This window comes from Schistocerca cancellata, chromosome 12 (genome assembly GCF_023864275.1).
Source record: "Schistocerca cancellata isolate TAMUIC-IGC-003103 chromosome 12, iqSchCanc2.1, whole genome shotgun sequence".
Lineage (NCBI taxonomy): Eukaryota > Metazoa > Arthropoda > Insecta > Orthoptera > Acrididae > Schistocerca > Schistocerca cancellata.
In genome coordinates this window covers 41,759,535-41,777,164 of record NC_064637.1, presented here as the reverse complement: position 1 = coordinate 41,777,164, position 17,630 = coordinate 41,759,535, and the positions used below count along the sequence as shown (strand labels likewise).

Sequence of the window (17,630 nt, the reverse complement as noted above, 5' to 3'; positions counted from 1 at the left end):
ATCATGTAGGGCACCCCCACAAGCACACAAATCTGCCGCAACACGACGTGGCGTGGACTCGACTAATGTCCGAAGTAGTGCTGGAGGGAATTGACACCTTGAATGCTGCAAAGCTGTCCATAAATCCGTAACAGTATGAGGGTGTAGAGATCTCATCTGAACAGCATGTTGCAAGGTGTCCCAGATATGCTCAATAATGTTCGTGTGTTCAGAGTTTGGTGGCCAGTGAAAGTGTTTAAACTCAGAAGAGTGTCCCTGGAGCCATATTCTGCATGTTTACGTATCTCTGTATTTGAATAGGCTTGCCTGTATCAGTTTCTTCGGCACTTCATTGTAGATTAAATGGATGGTGGGGTATGCAGGTTGCATTGGGAATAAATTTTGTGTAATAATATATTTTGCTCAGGTACGACTGTAGTTCTTCCTGGTTCTTAGCAGATAAATCAGTGATTATGTCCGTTGTTTTGTGTGGCTGTGAGCCTTTCTTTATATAGTACATGTGCCAGGTGCTTTACAGTTGGCTCAAAGGAACTACATTTACCAATGGGACATCACAGGCTAAGGATTTGTAGCTGCTTGAATAATATTTGTAGGTTGTGAAGTTGGGGATACCTTGGGTGAGTTGCTCAAGGTATCTTTCACATATCACGGAAGCACTTGCAGCCCCAAATGGCAGTCTGTTGTAATGTTACATGCCGAATGACATATTAATCACAAGAAACTCTTTCAGTGATCATTTCCAGGCAGTTGAAAGCGGACATCAGTGGGTCTGTCTTTGAAAAACAATTGCTTGAGCACTAATGGTAGACCTAAAATCACCATGAATCCTAAGTGATCCAGTTGGCTTCTTAACTATATGCATATTTGTTGCCCACTGACTAGATGATATCGGGGATATAACTCTTATACTTCACAGTATATCTGTTTCTTCTTTAACTTGATTGAGCATGATGAAAGGCACCAGGTGTGCTCTTAAAGCTTAGGTGCTGCTGATTGCTTTAAGGATATACACTATGTGATAAAAAGTATCCGGATATCTCCAAAAACATATGTTTTGCATATTAGGTGCATTGTCCTGCCAGGTACTCCATGTCAGTGACCTAAGTAGTCGTTAGAAATCATAAGAGAGCAGAATGGGGCTCTCCGCTGAACTCACGGACTTTGAACGTGGTCAGGTGATCGGGTATCACTTGTCATACATCTGTATGCGAGATTTCCACAGTCCTAAACATCCCAAGGTCCACTGTTTCTGATGTGATAGTGATGTGGAAACGTGAAGGGACTGACTCGCACAGCACAAAAGCGTACTGGCCAACCTCGTCTACTGACTGACAGAGACCACCGACAGTTGAAGAGGGTCATAATGTGTAATAGGCAAACATTTATCAAGACCATCACACAGGAATTCCAGGCTGCATCAGGATCCACTGCAAGTACTATGACAGTTAGGCAGTAGGTCAGAAAACTTGAATTTCACAGTCGAGTGGCTGCTCTTAAGCCACGCATCACGCCGGTAAATGCCAAACGATGCCTCGCTCCGTGTAAGGAGTGTAAACATTGGACGATTGAACAGTGGAAAAACGATATGTGGAGTGACGAATCACGGTACAGAATGTGGCGATCTGATGGCAGCACGTGGGTATTGCGAATGCCCAGTTAATGTCATCTGCCAGCATGTGTAATACCAACAGTAAAATTCGTAGGCGGTGATGTTATGGTGTGGTCGTGTTTTTGATGGAGGGGGCTTGCACCCCTTGTTTTGCATGGTACTATCACAGCACAGATGTACATTGATGATTTAAGCACCTTCATACTGTTGAAGAGCAATTCAGAGATGGCGATTGCATCTTTCAACACGATATAGCACCTGTTCATAATGCACGGTCTGTAGTGGAGTGGTTACACAACAATAACATCCCTGTAAGGGACCGGTCTGCACAGAGTCCTGACCTGAATCCTATAGAACACCTTTGGGATGTTTTGGAACGCCGACTTCGTGCAAGGCCTCACTGGCCGACATTGGTACCTCTCCTCAATGCAGCACTCTGTGTAGAATGGACTGCCATTCCCCAAGAAACATTCCAACACCTGATTGAACATATGCCTATGAGGATGGAAGCTGTCATCAAGGTTAAGGGTTGACGAACACCGTATTGAATTCCAGCATTACCGATGGAGGGCGCCATGAACTTGTAAGTCGTTTTCAGCCAGGTGTCCAGATACTTGGGATCACATAGCATATAGGCACGAAACCATGCTGCATTATGTAATGTATGAGGGGTGTTCAGTAAGTAATGCAATGCATTTTTTCTTGACAGCAGATTAGTTTTATACAAAATTGAAATTCCCTGTTTTATTCCAAAGTATTATTCCTCTCTCTTTTGGCTACAAAACCCCAATTTTCAACATAATTTCCATTCAGTGCGACAGCCTTACACTACCTTAGTGTAAAGCTGTAAGCCCGAATGGTACCACTCTACTGTTCGACCGTGCAGCTAACACCTGGCTGCCTCAATAACCTCCCCATTGTCCACATTCTGCTTCCCTTGGTGTGCATCCTTTATTGGGGCAACAGACGAAAGTCAGAAGGTTTGAGATCCGGGCTGTAGGGTGGATGAGGAAGAACAGTTCCATGAAGTTTTGTGACAGAGGCCTTGCGATGTCAAGGAAAAGGAGAATTTTGTTTGCATTTTTATGACGAGGAACACGGTGAACTCATTTTTTCAATTTCTTCAGGGTAGCCAATTCACTTCAGAGTTAACATTGCACCGTGCGTAACCCTCGAGTGTCCCAGAAGACTGTCGCCGTGACTTTACTGGCTGAGGATGGGGCTTTGAACTTTTTATTTGGGGGAGAGTTGGTGAGTTGCAACACCGTGGATTGCCGATTTGGTTCGGAGTTAAGAAATCATGTTACATCTCCTATGACAATATCTGACAAAAAATTTTCACAAACAGCCTCGTAGCGAGCAAGCAATTCCGTACAGATGGTCCTTCATTGCTCTTTATGGTCTTCTGTTTGGTGAGAAAACCGAACTGGTGGATGTGTCTGTCAGCCCTACCAACAGAGCTGTCCAGTTGTGCAGCGAGGTGTTTGATTGTGGTCAAAAATGAGTGTGTCTGCACGAACCAACATTGTGGGAGTCACAGCTGTTTGTGGCCAGCCGGCACATGGGAGACTGGAGAGGTTTCCGTGACCTTGTTGCGATGATGACAGATGCTTTTCCCAATGACTCACCGTGCTTTTCTTCAGTGCCGAGTCTTGATAGGCATTCTGCAAGTGCCTGTGCATATCTGTGATGCTATGGTTTTCTGTCAAAAAAACTCAGTGACAGCTCTCTGCTTGGAACACATATCTGTTATGGATGCCATTTTTGAAGGTTACAAGTACCACTGCCATCTATCAGAACTGTAGGGGCTGATGTGGGAATATTCCATAATGTCCCGCAACAAATTAAGACTTCTTCAACCGAAACTGGCCAAGGAAAAAAGTGCTGCATTACTTATTGCGCCTCGTATACTGGTGTGCGCAAAACGTCAATACGGAAGTAACTTTCACATTACGTGTCATTTCCCAGCAAAATATCTCAATGAAACTTGGACCGTATGTAGAAAGAACTGCTACAGTATATTACAGAAGGTAACTGAAAGAAACACCCAATGAGACAAATAGAAATGACACATTCACTGAAAGATAATAATTTTGCTGAAGTCACAGTGATTTGCGATAGCCCTGGGACATTACAAAAGGTAAGACGTGGTTTTTACAAGGGTTGGGATATAGGTCGAGGGAACATACGGGCCAGTTCGTTCACCGAATATCCACTCGTTTGGCGAAGACATTCACTTGCGCAGTTTGATGTGGTCATCCATAAAAATGAAATCTGGGGCAAAATACATCTGAAAAGATGCAGATGAGGAAGGAGTAGAGTGTCACAAAATTGTTGACCTTCGAAAGTTACATCTGGTATTCGATGCACGTGACTACTTAACTAGGGTACCAGTTCTGTGAATGTGATCTGTCAATCGTAAGTTAGTAATTACCTGTTCCTCCTGTACCTTGAAATATTCCTGCTATGCAGTGCCACTTTTTTGTTATTCATATATTTTTTTGTTTCATCGACTTGACTTAGCAACTAACTTTCAATAATTTGCTTAATTTTTAGTGTAAGAAAGTTCATATAAAACGATTTTTGTGTGTCTTTCATATACAAAACATTACATTTAGGAATGCTCTAATTATTTTTAAGTTTGGTTGTTTCCAATTTGCATTACCTGCTAGTTTGGTTTCTTTGGGAAAAAAAAGTGGGTTGTTGGTCATTTTGGCTCAGTAGGAAAAGCAGTGCCTTTCCATTTGAAAAGACATAGATTGCCATAAAATTGTATTTACTTATTTACTTATTTGTTCAGAAGAAGCTTTCAAACCAAAAACTTCATTATTATTATTATTATTATTATTGTTGTTGTTGTTATTGTTGTTGTTGTTATTGCTGCATTAACTTTAATAATGCAACATAAAAACCTAATTTTTACTAAGTGTGTGATGCAGGTATGATGAGAAAACCACATTTTATTTTATGCTTCCATAAAGTCTACTTCACGTACGAACTCAGAGACAATGTGAAGTATATATAGGGTGTAAATGATTATTGTTTACAACGTAGCATAGCTATGTAGTGGAAGTCGAAATGAAGAATTTTATACAAAACACTTGTGGTCTATTAAGTTGGGAAACAGCCACCAACAGGTTTACAAGACTAAATGTGCTATAGCCCATGCGTTTCGGACGAGATTTTCATTTTCTCTTCTCCAGCTCTCTACACATCATCGATTGTTTTGCCATTGTTTTTTGCATTAGCTTGTTATTTCTTCACTGCCTAATTATTACATGTTTGTCTGTTTGTTGTATCTGCTCATTACGGGCAACACATTGTCCGTAATTGGCGAGCAGTTTGTACTCGGGGCCGGTTTTCCGTGCTCCACCCTATATTATTTCCCTGTGATCAGCCACACAATGCTACAGTTGGCTAAACGAGAGGTTCTGCAGAATCACAGAAATTACTTCTAAAAGTGTGTAAGAATTCTGTAATGAATAAAAACTCTGTACTCCAGGGGGGAGGCAAGTGCCCCCTCTTGGTGCCCTCCATCCTTCAGTCACCTACACTACTAGTTTTCAGTTTTTCATAAGAACCATATACCAAGGACAAACGAATGGTGAACGAGTAAAAATGAACGGTTCCCAAAAAAGAACGATCAGCAGTGAACTAGTTCCCAAGGATGAAAGAGTTTGCCCATCTCTAGTAGTAAGGAAGGGGGACATGTCGCTACCTTGGAAAGCAACATGTGTCCTCAAAAACTGTGAGTGTACCATGTTCAGAGATTTGGAGGTCAGTACACTCGTGCAACATTATACCTCTCCACACCGTACCACTGGTCCATCAGATGATCATGTTCGACTATGCTGGATATTCGTGTGGTGAGTGGTGGGAACACGTAATGCACCCAGGAATATTGTGGGGCACAGCAGTGTGGCTGGGGTCGAGTCATCTCCCACCACATGCCAGGCCTGGGGGGGCTCTCAACACCACCTCCTTTGCCAGTTGCCTCGTCCCTCTTCACTCTGTTTTAATTGATTTTAGATGTGGTTAGCCCATTTTTCAGCCACATACTATTTTGCTTTTGAGTGGTAGTGCTCTGATTAAGGTAACTCACCTGTGAATGCCTGGAAAAACATTAAATAATTTTTAGTAAGCCTACACTGCTCTAACTAAAAAATGTTACCCCTTAATAGTATGAAAATTGTAGAACAGTAGGTGTGCTTCTTGCTGAACATTTTGATATACAATTAATTACTTTGGTTATCACATTGATTTTATTACAATTTTTTTGTGAAGATTAGTAAATTACAGTTTTATTTGCAGATCCATACATGGAATCTATGCACTGACTACCTCTCTTACTTAGCTGCTGGAACTTTTAAGTACTGATTAACTACATGCCTATTTAAAAAGTAGGCTACAATCAAATCATTTCAGCCAGAAGTTTTTATTCGAGAAATAATTACATCTGATAATGAAAATTAAGGATACTTTTTACAATTAATCAGTATATATATTCCTTCCTGTTGATTGTATGTTAGTGTCTGTAGTCTACTTTCCTCCAAACAGTACCAAGAAACATCCCAAAAATTTCAGTTATATTTGAACTGTGACTCACCTCTGTTGTTCGTAACACATTCCAGTTGCATAATCTTCTTGGTTTACATGTTTCTCATTTCCTCTCTTCCTTTTCTTGTTTCTCATTGTTATTCTGGCCTCTTCAGGTGCCTCAGGGACCCACTTTTCAGTTTTGGCCACTCTTGTGGATTAGTGATTGTCTCAAACCCAATATTCCAAGCAGCTCTAGAACACCACACCTGCTAACTGACCCACATTAAAACAGATTACCGACATAACAAATTTTGAGAATGACAAAATAGCAGCTACTCAGACTACAGAGAAGTTTATAAGAAAACAATGTTTAAAAACCACAAGTCTCTGTTTGAATGTGCCAACTCACACAAATACCTGGGTGTAACACTTTGTAGGGATACGAAATGGAATGATCGCATAGACTCAGTTGTGGGTAAAGTGGGTGATAGGCTTTGTTTTATTGGTAGAATACTGGGAAAGTGAAATAAGTCTACAAAGGAGACTGAGTGATTTCTCTTCTGCCCTCCTCCCACCACCTACTCCAGTCCGGTCACTAACATCACCTATCCCATCAAAGGCAGGGCTACCTGTGAAACCAGTCGTGTGATTTACAAGCTACGCTGCAACCACTGTGCTGCTTTTATGTAGGCACGACAACCGACAAGCTGTCTGTCTGCACGAATGGCCACCGACAAACTGTGGCCGAGAAACAAGTGGACCACCCTGTTGCTGAATGTGCTGCCAAACATGATATCCCTCATCTCAATGACTGCTTCACAGGCTGTGCCATACGGATCCTTCCCACCAACACCAGCTTTTCTGAATTACACAGGTGGGAACTTTCCCTGCAATACATCCTATGTTCCCGTAACCCTCCTGGCCTCAACCTTCGTTAGTCACTGTCCTCACCCGTCGAGCCCCCATCCCTGTTCCCATTCCAGCACTACACTGCCGTCATTTCACCGCCACACCCAGTCTTTTAATTTCTTTTTCTTTCTCTCCTTTCTGCCACTTACGCCTCCCCCCTCCCCACCTTCTCTTCTATCCTCCATCTGAACTGCAACACTTCACTGTCCGCCACCCCCACCATACCATCCCTCCCCCTCCCCGCCCCAGCCTCCTTCTTACCCCCACCCAGTCACCACTCGCCACTCCCATCATACACTGGTGCTGCTGCTCGCAGTGTGGTTTCAGTTATCTGAGACTACAGACGTGTGTGCAAGTTGGGTTTGCTTGAGTGCTTGCGCGCGCACGTTTTTGCATGTGTGCATGTGTGAGCATCTTTTTGTTATGCCTATCGCGACTCAGCATCTCCACCATATGGTGAGTAGCAACTTTCCTTTTCTAATATTGTTACATTCCATCCTGGATTTCCCACTGTTTGATTTTTGCCTGATGGCTTTTCTTCAATCCTAACCCTGCTCTGTTTTCCTTTGTCACTACTTTCTTTCGCGTGGCTACACTCAATGTCCATCCTTCTTTCTTTTCTTTCCTGTGTTTCTCTTGTTGCCTTACGGACCCCACTGCACACTCTACTTACGAGCCACACTGTATCAACCGTCTCGGCTGTGTGCTACAGATGGCCTCAAGACCACGCTTATTGTTGGTGCAGCATTTTTTGCCCCACATTACTGCCGCCGATATAATTAATCCTATACTTTCAAACTAGTCACTCTCCCTGCGTCAGTTCCTGTGTTTTTGCTTATTATCTCCCGCACATTTCTGGCGTCACATGATCTTGTGTCTCTACCTACAAAATGCTTCCCACCCCCTACACTTTCTCCATTCTATCACTGTTCGCACCCACTAAATCCACCTTATCCAGTCACATCTGCCATCCCCCTTATTCCCATTTATCCGCCCACTAACCTGCTACCCACAGTCATATTCATATACACTACTGGCCATTAAAATTGCAACACCAAGAAGAAATGCAGATGATAAATGGGTATTTATTGGACAAATTTGGGTGCATAGATCCTGAGAAATCAGTACCCAGAACAACCACCTCTGTCCGTAATAACGGCCTTGATACGCCTGGGAATTGAGTCAAACAGAGCTTGGATGGCGTGTACAGGCACAGACGCCCATGCAGCTTCAACACGATACCACAGTTCATCAAGAATAGTGACTGGCGTATTGTAACGAGCCAGTTGCTCGGCCACCGTTGACCAGACGTTTTCAATTGGTGAGATATCTGGAGAATGTGCTGGCCAGGGCAGCAGTTGAACATTTTCTGTATCCAGAAAGGCCCGTACAGGACCTGCAACATGAGGTCGTGCATTACCCTGCTGAAATGTAGGGTTTCGCAGGGATCGAATGAAGGGTAGAGCCATGGGTCGTAACACATCTGAAATGCAACGTCCACTGTTCAGAGTGCCGTCAGTGCGAACAAGAGGTGACCGAGACGTGTAACCAATGGCACCCCATACCATCACGCCAGGTGATACACCAGTATGGCGATGACAAATACACGCTTCCAATGTGCGTTCACCGCGATGTCGCCAAACACGGATGCCACCATCATGATGCTGTAAACAGAACCTGGATTCATCCGAAAAAATTGACGTTTTGCCATTCATGCACCCAGGTTCGTCGTTGAGTACACCATCGCAGGCGCTCCTGTCTGTGATGCAGCGTCAAGGGTAACCGCAGCCATGGTTTCCGAGCTGATAGTCCATGCTGCTGCAAACGTCCTCGAACTGTTCGTGCAGATGGTTGTTGTCTTGCAAACGTTCCCATATGTTGCCTCAGGGATCGAGACGTGGCTGCACGATCCATTACTGCCATGCGGATAAGATGCCTGTCATCTCGACTGCTAGTGATATGAGGCCATTGGGGTCCAGCACGGCGTTCCATATTACCCTCCTGAACCCACCGATTCCATATTGTGCTAACAGTCATTGGATCTCGACCAACGTGAGCAGCAATGTTGCGATACGATAAACCGCAATCGCGATATGCTACAATCCGACCTTTGTCAAAGTCGGAAACGTGATGGTACGCATTTCTCCGCCTTACACGAGGCATCACAACAACGTTTCACCAGGCAGCGCCGGTCAACTGCTGTTTGTGTATGAGAAATCGGTTGGAAACGTTCCCCATGTCAGCACGTTGTAGGTGACGCCACGGGCGCCAACCTTGTGTGAATGCTCTGAAAAGCTAATCATTTGCATATCGCAGCATCTTCTTCCTGTCGGTTAAATTTCGAGTCTGTAGCCCGTCATCTTCTTGGTGTAGCAATTTTAATGGTCAGTAGTGTATTTATTAATTATTAGTTATTCTCTATTTTGATCCTTGCAACTTCTCGCCAATTTTAGTGAGTTGTCACCTTTCGCTATGGTCGTCCTCATCAGATTTTGTTTTGTCTTTTCCCCTTGTGCATCCATTTCGTCCTTTCCGTGATTTTTCACAGGTATTTGGGTGTATTTTTGCGTAATTTTTTGGATGTAATTCTTCTTTTTTTACTTAATTTTTCGCATTTTTTTGCATCACCATGGATCCTTACTCCTTCCGTCTGCATCAATACAGAAAAGTTTCCTTATCCCTAGCCAGATCCCAGTCCCACATACTGTTCCTGCGTTGTTGCTTGGATCATGCAGTCCCCCCTAATGGCCTTACCATCAAATTACCCATCTCTGGTTGCCACCCCTTCTTGCAGTACCTCCTCTCCATCCGCAAAATTCTCCTGCTGTGTAATCACAAATTTCTGGAACCCATAACACATATTGAAACTCTTTCCCTGCAGGAACTTGAGCAACATGCACACCACCACCTCTAAAAGCTCTCCATCCTGCTTACTTCCTATTCCCATCTCAGAGTACCATTGTCCACGACCTCTACCTCTACAACCACCTCCAAACATCCCCCACACCCCCTCATAGCTGAGAAACCCTGTCTCGCAGACCTACTACACTTACCCCACCCTCCAAAACTCCCTCCCATCACCACCACACAGAACCCAGAACCTAAAGAGACCCACAACACAGTCATGAACCTTTCCTCCAGAAGCCTTAGCCCCATAGAAATATCAGTCCTTTCCAAAGGCCTCACCTTCTGCCCCACTCCAAAATTCAATCACGCAGGACTTGTTAAAGACCTTCTCTCCTTTTCCCGGTCCCTACAGTGGAAACACTTTTTCGCCACCAACCCGACCGGCCAGACTCGACCAAAGACCAATATTGAACCTTGCCTAACTCAGTTCACTCCTCTATCCAACTGTGATCCACCCGCACTGCCTCCTGACCACCCCCTGTTAACTTTCCAGAGTTTCTTAACCTCGAACCTTGCCTTGCCATCATTCCCCAAATCCCTCAACATGCAAACTCCCCTTATCCTACCAACCTTGTACAAAAACAGATCTCCTGCGTCTTATCTTTCCAGTCTCCCACCACCTCCCAAAGTCCCTCAGTCTGGCCACAGACCCCTCGTAACTCAGTACCATCCAGGATTGGAACAAGTGAATTACATTCTCCGCCAGGGTTTCGATTACCTCTCGTCGTGCCGTGAAATGAGAAATGTCCTGCCCACCCGTCTTACAGTGGTATTCCGCTGTCTACCATACCATCACAATATACTCATCCATCCTTACACAACCCCTACTCCCAATCCTGTACCTCATGGCTCATACCCCTGTAATAGACCTAGATGCAAGACCTGTCCTGTGCATCCTCCTACCACCACCTACTCCAGTCCGGTCCCTAACATCACCTATCCCATCAAAGGCAGGGCTACCTGTGAAACCAGTCATGTGATTTACAAGCTAAGCTGCAACCTCTGTGCTGCATTCTATGTAGGCACGACAACCGACAAGCTGTCTGTCCGCACGAACAGCCACCGACAAACTGTGGCCGAAAAACAAATAGACCACCCTGTTGCAGAACATGCTGCCAAACATGATATTCCTCATCTCAATGATTGCTTCATAGCCTGTGCCATACGGATCCTTCCCACCAACACCAGCTTTTCTGAATTGCACAGATGGGAACTTTCCCTGCAATACATCCTACGTTCCCGTAACCCTCCTGGCCTCAACCTTCGTTAGTCACTGTCCTCACCCATCCAGCCCCCTCCCTGTTCCCATTCCAGTACTACACAGCCATCATTTCACCGCCACACCCAGTCTTTTAATTTATTTTTATTTCTCTCCTTTCCGTTACTTACCCCCCCCCCCCCCCCTCACCTCTCCTGGCCTCTGTTTAAACTGCAACACTTCACTGTCTGCCACCCCCACCATACTATCCCTCCCCTTCCCTACCCGAGCCTCCTCCTCACCCCCACCCAGTCGCCATTCCCATCATGCACTGGTGCTGCTGCTTGCAGTGTAGTTTCAGTTCAGACTGCAGACGTGTGTGCAAGTTGCGTTTGCTTGAGACTGAGAGTGAGAGAGAGAGAGAGAGAGAGAGAGAGAGAGAGAGAGAGAGAGTGTGTGTGTGTGTGTGTGTGTGTGTGTGTGTGTATTGCTGACAAAGGCCTTAATGGCTTAATGGCCGACAGCTATAATTGTGTGAATCTTTTTGTTGTGCCTATCGTAACTCAGTATCTCCTCTGACAAGGGGAAGGCCTCAGACACGGCCAACCGATTCGGCTCAAATTTGAAAGATCGCTTGTGTACAACCTAAAACCAAGGACTCTAAGATATTTTGGGTCAACACCCCCGAAATTTTGACAAAATCACCCCTAAAGGTGAGCAATCGACTCAAAATTGGAGGGATAGATGGATAATTGTAAATAGAGCATTTTTCATCATCGGGTATGGGGTCCGCAAACGCAAACTTTTCCAGAAATCGAGGGAAGAAAATTTCACAACTGCCACCTCTGTGCCCACATGGTAAATGCTTTTCACCGACAGCACCGATTGCGCAATGGCCAAGGTAACTGGTTTTGAATCGAAAAACCCGGGTTCGAATCTCGAAAAAACCTAGCGGATGTTATTCTTTTCGTTTGTATTTTTCCTTATCTCAATTGATATGGATAGGAAGGTTAATAAGGTAAGTAAATCAATAAGGAATGATAATAATAAGGTAGGCAAACTAATTTCCCAAACGCCGTGAGTTAGTAAAGTATTAAACTTTTAAGTCTTGTCACATGAAAACAACTCCAAGTAAGAGTGCTGCGAATTCCTCACGAGGGATCACACATAACCAACCGCGCGACGCTTGTTTATAGTGAGGCATGGGACAGAATGCATGCGGGGAGAGTTATGTTGTCCCGGTTGCCTCTTCATCATATTGTAGTTGTGAACCTGGAAGAGTGAAGGTGTCCAGCACAAGACTTATAAAAATCAATCGGAAAGAGTTGTTTTCCGTCATTAGCCTGCCGCGAACCTCACGGATACATGTAGTGATTTTTCCATCGTTAATGGGCCGAATGAAATACGTTTTGTGAATGCATACAGTGTTCCTCCGTAAGTAACGTATGACGAATACTGTATGTAGTTTGTAGTAATTAGCTCGTCTGTTTATGACATAGTAGACTAATTATTGTTTGTTGTGTCATACCTTTCAGGTGCATAATCTGAATAATGGAGGATGTACACCCTTCGGCTAACGCTGTAATATATAGCTGGGATGTTTATTTCTACCGCCAGGATATAAACTATATTTCCAGGCTTCAGAATTGCAGTGTGCTTCTGGAAACCCAGCGGGAATTGCAAAACCTCATGGATGCTATAACTATTCACAGCATAATTCATAACCAACTTTCAGCACTGATTTTTCGGGCAATGATATCGTATGCGTGGTACGCATGAAAATTAATTCCAGAAAAAGACATATTTTTAAATGTAAACCAAGTTTGTTTTCCGCCGACTCTTCGGAAGGAACAGTGTAACTGTTGAAAGATTGCATTCATTACATGTTCTTGGTGCCGCGAGTATATTTGTTTCGAATGTTTATATGACAGGTACCATTCATCTAGTTGTTCCAAGAAAAGTGAGGACACGTAACAGTGACTGGAAGAACCATTGTAAAGTGACCTGGAATAACATTTTAGTTGTTTACTATCCCAAGAGGTTTGAGAAATTTATTTGCCTACCTTATTATTATCATTCCTTATTGATTTACTTGCCTTATTAACCCTCCTATCCCTATCAGTTGAGATAAGGAAAAATAGAAACTAAAAGTATAACATCCGCTAGGTTTCTTCGAGATTCGAACCCGGGTTCTCCGATTCCCAGCTAGTTATCTTGGCTGTTGTGCTATCGGTGCTGTCGGCGAAAAGCATTTACCATGCGGGTACAGAAGGGGCAGTTGTAAAAGTTTCTTACCTCGATTTCTGGAAAAGTATGCGTTTGCGGACCCCATACCTGATGATGAAAAATGCTCTATTTACAATTATCTATCTGTCCCTCCAATTTTGAGTCGATCGCTCGTCATAACCTTTAGGGGTGATTTTGTCAAAATTTCGGGGGTGTTGACCCAAAATATCTTAGAGTCCTTGGTTTTAGGTTGTACACAAGCGACCTGCCTAATTTGAGCCGAATTGGTTGATCGTGTCTGGGGTCTTCCCCTTGTGAGTAGCAACTTTCCTTCTCTAATATTATTACATTCCATCCTGGATTTTCCATTGTTCAATACTGAAGCTTAAGACAACTTTATAAGATCCATTAAATACACTGCCATTCATCAAAATCAATACTTTTGAGTACTAAAAACATTTCCTTGTTCTACATCTACACTCTGCAAGTCACCATGAGATGCATGGCAGAGGGTATGTCCCATAGCACAAGTAAATAGGGGTTCTTTCTGTTCAATTCGCGTGTCGAGTGTGGGAAGAAGGATTGTTTGAATGCCTCTGCGCGTGCAGTAATCATTCTAATCTTATCCTCACGATTACTAAGTCGGGGATACATAGGGGGTGGTAACAGATCCCTATAGTCATCATTTAAAGCTGGTTCTTGAAACGTTGTCAATATAACTTCCTCTGGATAGTTTACACCTATCTTCAAGAGTCTTCCAGGTCAGTTCCTTCAATATCTTTGTGACACTCTGCTACAGATTAAACAACACTGTGACCACTCGTGCTGCCTTTCTCTGTATCCGTTCAATATCTCCTGTTAGTCCTATCTGGTACAGAACCCACACACTTGAGCAATATTCTAGGATGGGTCGCGCAAGTGATTTGTAAGCAATCTCTTTTGTAGACTGAGTGCCCTTCCCCAATATTCTACCAATAAACTGAAGTCTACCACCTGCTTGACACTACGACAACCTATGTGATCACTCCATTTCATATCCCTTCAAAGTGTTATACCCAGGTATTTGTATGAGGTGGCAGATTCCAATAGTGGCTATTATCGTTGTTTTGTGAAGTGCAAAATTTTACATTTCTGAACATTTGTAGCAAGTTGTCAATCTCTGCACCATATTGAAATCTCATCAAGAACTGACTGAATATTTATGCAACCTCTTCCAGATAGTACTTCATTATAGATAATTGCATCATGTGCAAAAAGCCTGATTTTGCTACTAATATTGTCTACAGGGTCATTAATGTGCAATATGAGCAATAGGTGTCCCAACACACTTGCCTGGGGCACACCTGAAGTTATTTCTACATCTGACGACGACTCTCCATCCGAGATAACGTGCCGTGTCCTCCCTATCAGAAGGTCCTCAGTCCGGTCACAAATTTCACTCGATACTGCATATGATCATACTTTTGACAATAAGTGTAGGTGTGATACTGAGCCAAATGCTTTTACTAAATCAAGAAATACTGCATATACCTCATGCCTTGATCCGAAGCTTTCCCATGTGAGAAAAATGTGAGTCGGGTTTGACACGATCGGTGTTTTCGAAACCCGTGCTTTTTGGCATCGGAAAGGTCATTCTGTTTGAGCTCAAAAGTCATTCTGTTCGAGATACCTCATTATGTTTGAGCTCAAAAGTCATTCTGTTCGAGATACCTCATTATTTTTGGGCTCAGAATATAAGATTCTACAACAAATTGATGTGAAGGATATTGGACTGTAATTTTGTGGATCACTTCTACTAACCTTCTTGTAGATGGGTGTGACCTGTGTCTTTTTCCAAGAACTGGGCATGACTTTTTGTTCAAGGTGTCTGTGATGGATTACAGTTAGAAGAGGAGCTAAGTCAGCCACAAATTCAGTATAGAATCTGACAGGGATTCTGTTGGGGCCTGGAGTCTTGTTTAGTTTTAACACTTTCAGCTGTTTCTCAACACCACTGACACTAATACTCATTTCATTCATCTTTTCAGAGGATTAAATTAGGCAAATTCTCCTGGGTTTTCCTTTGTAAAGGAATATTTAAAAACAGAGTTAAGCATTTCAGCTTTTGCTTTGCTACCCTCAATTTCAGTTCCTGTCTCATTCACTAGGGACTGGACACTAACTTTGGTGCCATTATCGTATTTACTCGAATCTAAGCCGCACTTTTTTTCCAGTTTTTGTAATACAAAAAACCGCCTGCGGCTTAGAATCGAGTGCAAAGCAAGCGGAAGTTCTGAAAAATGTTGGTGGGTGCCGCCACAACTAACTTCTGCCGTCAGATATATGCAGCGCTACACAGGCATGCTTTGTAGGCACAAAGATAAATACTGGCACCAAATCCTCTGCGTCAGTAAATAAATTTAAAAAAAAAAGGTGGAAGACGAGCTTTTTTCTCCGGCCCGCATTTCGACCACTGCATTTTCATACATTATCCAACGAAGTAAATACAAATTCCGTATTGTTCATCTTCGAATGTAGCAGCATTTCGAGTGAGACAACAGCAAACGCGGAAGAATATACATATCGTGTCATGTTTATATTAGTATTATTCTTATGCCTAATAGTGATACAGTCAGAAATGAAGCACAGCAATTGACTAGATTTTTAAATCTAAGATGACTCTAATTTCTGTGCAGAATGTAATGTACTAAAGAGGCACCTGCAAAGATTTTTAAACGGAGAAAAATTTTCTCTAAACTCTCGTTCAGAACATCTTCTATCATACGCAATGTATTATTTGGTTCTTGTTGTTCATTATCTAAGAAAGCAGCAGTGTAAGTAACAACAAATAGCAGTGTCTTGCCATTGTTTTGCTAATGAGACGATTCCTCTCTTCTTTTTTTCACTGTAAGTGGTGGTAGTGCGCACAAAAGCAAGCCATGCCATAGACACGCACTATCAGAAAGCGACAAACAATGCATGACACAGTACAGTAATGCAATTTGAGCTTAGAGTGATGTTAACACCTATAACAAAGAAAACGGCACTTATCAGATCAGAGATAAATAAGCAATCAATTCAAATCAGACGAAACACGTGAAAAAGGAAGGGTACCCGTATAAATAGGGACGGAGCGCCTGACGCATAGCAATGGCTACCTGGTAAAGCTTAACTGCTAAGGTTACGATTCGAACCAAACTACTGTAGCTGTATCGTCATTCATTCGACCTAAATTGTGTTTCATATTACAATGGACCAACTTTGTTTCGATTTGGAGATGCGGCCTAAAACTTTTCTCTCCCCTTGAATTTGAGTCTCAAATTTCAGGTGCGGCTTAGATTCGGGAAAATTTTTTTTCCTTAATTTCGAGTCTCATTTTTCAGGTGCGGCTTAGATTTGAGTGCGGCTTAGATTCGAGTAAATACGGTAATTGCCTTTACATATGACCAGAATTTCTTTGGGTTCTGTGAAGTGTCAATTGACAATATTGTGCTACAGCAGTCATTGAAGACATCACATATTGCTCTCTTGACAGCCAACACATTTCATTCAACATCTATGTATCTATAGTCCAACGTTTTGTTTTACACCTATTATGCAGTAATTTCTGTTTCTTTAGAATTTTCTTTACAGTGACTGGGGCCCATGGAGGGTCCCTTCCATTATGAACTGTTCCAGTGGGTACATATCTGTCCGTGGCCAACTATTCTTTTAAACTTGAGCCAGATTCCCTTTACTTGCTCCTGCCCTTTGCTGAAAGTTTCAAATTCTTAAGTGAGATATGGCACTACCAATTTTTTATCTAGTTTACTGGACATATATATCTTTCTGCTTGTTTTAGTTGTCCTTTGTACTTCGGTCATCATTGTTGCCACAACTGCATCGTGGTCACTGATACCTCAAGGAGGTCAGGCCAATTTGTTGCCAATAGATCCACTATATTTCCATCTGTTCCAGGTAGTTTTCAGAGAAGGCATTTAATAAAGCTTCACAGGATGTCTTACCACACCCACCACTATCAAAACAGTAATTTTCTCAATTAATTGTTGGGTGATCAAAGTCTCCACCAATGATCATATTGTGATTGGGTGACTTGTGTACAAGTGAACCGAGGTTTTCTCTAGAGTTTTTGGTTACATCAGGAGACGAGTATGGTGGACGATAGAAGGAGCCAGTAATCATTTTATGCCCGCCCCTGACAACTGTCTTCTGAACTGTGGAATTCAGATAAGTTTCCATTCTGCTTCTGAACTTTTTCTGAGT

The 17,630-nt window shown here is 43.0% G+C and overlaps 1 protein-coding gene across 1 annotated transcript in view; it reads left to right on the top strand.

Annotated features, from left to right (window-relative positions):
- Positions 1-17,630, top strand: part of LOC126109433 (uncharacterized) — a 129,144-nt gene that overhangs the window by 50,932 nt on the left and 60,582 nt on the right. The gene's annotated exons all lie outside the window — the stretch shown is intronic.